The sequence below is a fragment of the Labrus bergylta genome, chromosome 9, assembly GCF_963930695.1.
Source record: "Labrus bergylta chromosome 9, fLabBer1.1, whole genome shotgun sequence".
NCBI classification, from domain to species: Eukaryota; Metazoa; Chordata; class Actinopteri; order Labriformes; family Labridae; genus Labrus; species Labrus bergylta.
In genome coordinates, this window is record NC_089203.1 from 24,476,414 (window position 1) to 24,483,522 (window position 7,109).

Genomic DNA, 7,109 nt, shown 5'->3' on the forward strand with positions numbered 1-7,109 from the left:
TATTTTAACTATGTTTATGCTTTAAGGGTACTTTAACAGATGTGAAAGCAAAATTAAATTAATTTAATTTTGGTTAATTAATTAAATTAAATTAATTTAATTTTGGTGCATTAATTATACATTTGTGGTAATAAATGACTTAATTAGAGAAACATAAGTATATTGACATCTGCACTGAACAAAATTAGATAATGTAGTGTAATTAATCTCAAATTTGGCACCAACTAGGCTGCACATTTTGATTAAAACAACACATGTAGTCACTTTATTCAGTTTATGTTCACACATTCACCATTTGTATAAAACATGTGGATAGAAACACGTTTTTCTGCTCAGAATCGTCTCTTTGTCTGTTTGCAGTAGTTCCAGGAAATAAACAGAAGCGAGGTCAGAGAGGATGCCTTCATTTTGTCCCGTCACATTTGTCGATGTTTCTTTTCTTGCAGATAAAGTGGCAGATTGTATACACTGTATGGAAGACGGTAAACGAGCAGCTTGTGCATTCAGGAGAGTGAAGCGAAAGATTTGATTTTTTTTTTTTGCTGTTTTTGTTTGTTTGCTGTTTTCTACAACAGAGCAACATGAATGAATGACTTCATTTCAAACCAAAATTAAAAATAAGATAAACAAAAGAAAAAAAAAGACAAAAGTAACAGTGTTCGAAAAGGAGTAGGAAGAAGTAACACTTATATATCCCTACCCTTATGTTACATTTTTTCTCTTAGTTTATAAATGATTAACAAATATTTAAACTTATCCCCAGTTCATTAGCCCCATAAAATAAATAACAATCCCAGTGTATTTACAATCCTAATATCCACCCAGTGTTACAAAATATAAAGGAATACCCCTAAAATAACTTTCCCTCTTCCATATATCACAAATCCACCCCGTACCCTGAATACACTAAACATGATTTGAATTTAAGAAAGGCAAATGGTGTTCTACAATCAGGGAAAGTAGAATTAAATTGAGAAAATGCTTGCTGAGTTTCTGTGGATGCGGCTTGACATAGGGGAAAACATCAGGATCGTAAAGGTCATCTGTGTAACAGCTTATTACGTCCCATAATTAGGTTTTAAGTTTAGTGGTGCCCTCTAGTGGAGGCAGTTAGAATCAAATCTTGAAATTGGGTTGTTCAAAAGAAAATTATTACATAATCAAACAAGTTCACGTAATCCATCTTGTTTATCTGGATAAACCTCCAGTATGTGTTGTTTGTGACTTTTTAGTAGGATTGGATTGAGCCGAAAGATCAAGATTATTCTGATTCCAGCAGAGGGCTGGATTCAAACCAGATTACAGGGAGGAAAAGTAGTATTTTACCAAGATGTTGTTGTTGATTCAGACTTTTCTTATGCTTAGCATTTGAATACCTGTATCGCTACCATTACATAGCAGATAATGTAGACATTAGGATTGTAAAAAGGATTCTGTCCCCATTAAATACATCAACAAATAGTTTCACTACCAAATGTAAAATATCTACTTAAAAGCAGCTGTGATCTTTCAGTTTGCTTGAATTTTGGCGCCCCCTGTGGCCCCCCTTTTATCTTGGAAAAAAAAATACAGCTATGGTGGATTTTGCAACAAAGTAGATCTGATCTGGTTTTTGCTTTTTAAAACATTGGGCCCTGGTAACGCCATACAAAGGGTAATAAAGCAATTATATAACAAAGAAATGTTCACCCAGGAGTCCAGAGTTGGAGTTCTGTGAGGAACCAAAAGTTAACATTGACTTAACGTCCATTTAGCTACTTTCAAAACGGAAATTCAATTTATAATATTAAAGCACTAAATTCAACCTAAATTGCTATTTTTTTCCTAAACTAGACAAGAACCAATCACAAGATAGTAGGCGGGACATAGGGCTGGGCGATATGGACCAAAACTCATATCTCGATATTTTTTCACTGAATGGCGATACTCGATATTTATCAATATGTCTTTTTGTCAGTTGCACAAGTTCAACATGTACATGAAAATAAACTACCTGTTTGTGAAATTAATTAATTTTCTGCATAACAAAATAAACACAGTTGTGTGTTTTGTTATCCATTTCGTTTTTGAGTTTGGCTCAGAGAGAGAGAGAGCGAGAGAGAGGAGCAGGGTGAAGAGCGAGAGACAGTGAGATGAGAAATCGGTGAACTGGCAGCTCTACCGAAGACGTATAAAACGTTATTTTAATGCAACATGAACTATATCGATATTAACGATATTGTCCTACCCTATATCTGGATTGAAAATATATCGATATATCTTAAAAACTTGATATATCGCCCAGCCCTAACGGGACATAACATTGGGAAGAATTTTATTGGATTGCCAGATTAAACAAAGCTTTTTAACTGGTCAAAAAAGTAGTAAACACCCCATTTGTGCAGGATGAATTATCAGACATTTAAAACTTTTTAGAGAAAGAGAAAACACTTTTACCTCAGATAAAGCTTTATTGAAACATATTTGATAAATTAACATTTAAACATGAATTAAAACGGAAATTTTACTTTTCATTTAATGGGGACTTTGAACCAAATAAAACTTCATATTGTTCAGTTGGAATTAGCAGGTAAAGCATGGGTTTTCGACCATCAGTCTGTATAAGTACAGACCTGCAAATAAACACTTTTTTTTTTAACCCCTAACCTTCTCCTCCCTCCTGTGCGGCTTTCTATGAAATGTAAGGCAGGCAAATAAAATCAAAAATAAATACATAGATGAATTAATAAAGATTAAATAAGATGGAAAAAAGAACATGATATCATACATTTTACCATGTTAAGTACGTCCAGTCTGTTTTCAACCATAACCTGCCCCGCTGTCCTGACATCTGATAGTCAACATGTTCTTTTTAAAGCAAACAGAAGGACTGCTGTTTCCTTCGGGTCAGACAGACGGCTGAGGTTCTTTGATTTTTTTTCAGGTCATGTCAGGATTATTGGGGACAATCAGGCTTTTGAATGTCACTGACTCCTAACTGGATATGAAGCAAATGAACAATCTGGATAGTCAGAGTTTGTCCCAAAGGAGACGTCCCGACCTGCCCTTTGAGCTGACCGAGCAGCAGTTTGAAACTGATTGTTGAGCTCTGGTTCTGCAAAGCTTTTGCGTATACATGTTTTTCATTGCATAGAGAGAAGTCAGAAGTGCCAGCAAAAAAAGATCGCCTTGTGTTGTAAAACTTCTTGCAGAATACCGGGACAATTTTTTGCACTCCATCGGCTGTAAGTTAGTAGTAGTACAATATATGATGTGAGAATGTTGGTTTGAGAGGCACGAATGTTTCTTTTTCTCTTTCTATTTTTGCAATCATGTTGGTATTATCGTAACTCAAGACATAATTCAACTTTATCCTGTTAGTTTAAATGAATAGCTTCTCGTATTTCAGCTCTTTTCTGATACTAAGCATCACTAAGATACTAAGCAACTTAAGAGAGCTAAATGCCGGAATACAGCCAGAAAAAATAACATTTCAATCCAGAAATGTGAAGTTAATTCATGTTGAAAATGTCAGTCAGTCAATAGGAAATGTTTAATTGTAAAGCTTTTTGTCTTAATATTTTGAAATCATCTTGTTATTAGTCTTATCTGAGATGTAATTCAGACTTTTCCTGGTCTTTCTCTTCTATAAACTCTTTTCTGAGATTTAGCATGAATATTTTGAATGAGTAGAGCTAAATGCTGTAAAACAATAAGATAAATAACTTTTAAATCCAGAAATTTCAAGTAGATGTATGTTGTAATCACTGTAGCCGTTTTCACATATGCATTCCTGAACATTTCTGGGAGGACTGCCCATAAATCCTCCAGACCTGATTGTCCACACATGCACCTCACCGCGGAAGCCTATTCCTGTCAGACAGTATCGGGGTCTCCTGAGGCGAGACATGATGTAAAAAGAACAAGATGGAAGTGGTGGATGAAGGAACAGAGTCCGCTATACCATGGTTCTCAACTGGTCTAGCCTCAGGACTCACCACCAACTCCTTCATGAAAAAATGACGCCCAAATTTCTGATATTTTTCAACCAATCAGAAGTATTTCATTATAAAATTGTGCAGTTCGGATTCAGGTGGTACAAAAGGTGGCAGAACCAAGAACGTGACAAAACATGCATGTTTAAAAAGCACTTTTTAGATGTTTTGACACAATTGTTTTGCCAGGGACACAGTCCATTCTACAGACAATGTGTCCCATTTTTGGTCCCCGACCCACCAGTTAAGAACCACTTTCCTACTGTCTCATGCCTTCATATCAAGGCTAGTTGTTCGGCTGAATCAGAATATAAACAAAAGAGCGGAGAAAACTGATCACAGGGAATAGAAGTCACCGCCCCCCTCCCACTCGCTAGCAGGGGAATTCTACTGATTACATCCTGCTACGTTCTATCATCAGCTTACTTGGACTGGCAGGAGAAACTGTGAAAAATGTGGCTGTTTGTGTTCACACAAGCAGCTTACTCTGAAAAACATCAGTTGAAGTTTTGTTCATGTGTAAACAAGGCTCGAGACAGTTTGCAGAAAATGTTTCAGTGTAAGGCGATTTTGTCTGCATATTTTTTTACGATCATGTCGCATGCTGAAGTTGAATGGCAAAGAGAGATCTAAAACATAACTTTGGTCTCTATCAGCTCTAAAGCCAAACATAGCTTCTTCAGCAAAGACATCAGGATGTGTCATCTGAGATAACAGACAATTTTGAGACACTACATTGTTTTTATTTTGAACTCCAGTGTCCAGAAAAGAACTGACCATAGCGTGACGTCTCTATCAACTCTGAAACCAAACAGACTTTCTAAAAGAGGCTGATATCAGGATTTAATGTCTGAGATAAAAAAGACAAAAAAAAAAAAAAAAACAAGAATTTGAATTCATTTTTGAGTACCAGAATCAACTGATATAATCTCACCATCATCAATTGATTCTTCATCTAGTTTTTAAGAAAATCTGACTGAAGGACTCTGTGAGAGCAAGGGAGAATCAGGTGATATTTCAGCCACTCTCTGTGTTTTCTTTTCTGTTTGTTTGAATGACAGACTGGAAGCTCTCCCTCTCCCTGTCTCTCTCTCTCTCTCTCTCTCTCTCTCTCTCTTTCTCTCTCTCTCTCTCTTTCTCTCTCTCTCTCTCTGTTCATGTGGGCCCCAGCATCTGTGTCATCATTAGTATCATAACCCCTGTAAATATGCTTCTTCCTCCAGTGTTTCTCTCTGACTGATCACATACATTATGGATGCTCTGCAGGCCTCTCCCCTTCCTCCTCCTCCTCCTCCTCTTTTGCTCGCTCTCCACCTTTTATGACAAATGCAGTTTTTTTCTCTGTTTCCTCCCAGGGTGAATTCACGGTGCTTCACTGCCATCAAGTGGCTGCTGAATTTAGCCTCCTAATCTTTCAAAAGACACTGATTTAGGCTCATATTCTGCACTCACATGTGATTCTTTTGAACCTTTATAGCTCAGTTCTTTACACTTAAAACACCAATTCTCTGCAGGCATATTATACTAAAAGATAATCCATTTGACACTAGATACTAAATATAAGGCCCTATTTGAATCATTACACCTGCTGTTGTCCCCTATAGTATTTGTGTGCATGTGGATTTGTATTTCCTATGTTGCAGCATAAAAGAAAGCTGTTTTCCGGCCCTTCTCAAATCCCAGACACAAAAACTATCAAAGTTTTGCAGAATAGCTTCTGTGTCTATCCTGAGGCATTTAAGCCTATTCTGTTGCAGATATACTGGATATTTGGCTTGTGATAAACAAAAACATCAAAAGAAGTAAACCTCAAAGCAAGTTGATGAATACAACAATATGAATAGCACACACATTTGTTTGCAGGAAGAGTCCCTGAATGAATCATGTAATTAACATAATTAATCATGAATTTTAAAGCAATTGAGAATAAATAAGTATGGTTCCCCCAAAAAATCTGTTTTTGAAAAAGTTCTGTTATTAAAAATTAGATATTGACTCACCTGTTGGTAACAGTGAGGTAAGAATTCCCATCCGATATGTCATTGACTAGTTAGGTAAGTTTAACCAGATAATAATACAGCAACTGGTACAAATTAGACCTAAAAGTCCTGATGTAGACGCCTTTCTTCAGTTTAAGCCAGAATTTTACAAGCATGTTGTATTTTGGATTTGTCAAATGTTGCCTTCTGTTTAGAGTCCTATACCCCAATATAGCTGATTTATCACCTACTCTTCTTGAATATGGTTGCCTCTTTTATGATGTCTATATTGACAGTATGGAGCTAAGCCTGGTAACCAAAGATATTTTAAAACTTTTAAAGGTTATATCTTTTTTTATTGAGTCAAAGTATCATAAAGAAAAACTTTGCAGACCAATGAACAACCTGACTGGTGAGTAACTGAAGGGCCAACAGAGGACAGAGAGAAAATGACAATAAGGAATTTCAAACTTGCGATGAAACACATTTAACTTTTGAAATTCAGCAATTAATCTGATTTTCAAAAAAAATGTGTTTGACACCCCTAGTTGCTTTGTGTCCTCCTTTACCTCTGCTGAATTAAATAAAGGGGTTAAATGCTATGACAGCATCATGGCATCCCTCAGGGTTCACTGCTCAGTCCTCTCCTCTTTGTCCTTAATACACCCTAAAATAACTATGGTCTTTTAAGGCAAAGTGCATTGTCAGCCAATCTTTGCATATTTTCACAGCAATCCAATCAATGTTGGAGCATATCTTTTGGATTTGTTCCATTCTATAGGGAAAGGTTAGGGTGAATAAAGGGGTTAAATGCAGGACTTAAACCTAAAAATTAAGGTTTTAGCCCATTAAGATCTTGTTTTCCTGTGTCTGTATGTTGTAAAGCACATTGGAAACACTGTGCTGTGTATAGAGTGATTATATAAAGCTGATTTGATTTTAAAATGGTTCAAAAGATTGTTTTGCTTTGGGCTGAAATAATACATTGAGTTTTCGATTTGACACTAAACACTTGAGGGTGAGAAAAAATAAGATCTTTTGTGTAAAAGAAAACTAAATTCCATCACGACCCTACAGGTAACACCTTTATTCTTATTCAGCAATAGACAATTGAATGAACTAAACCTTGAAAGTTGCAAAAACAAATTTATGATTA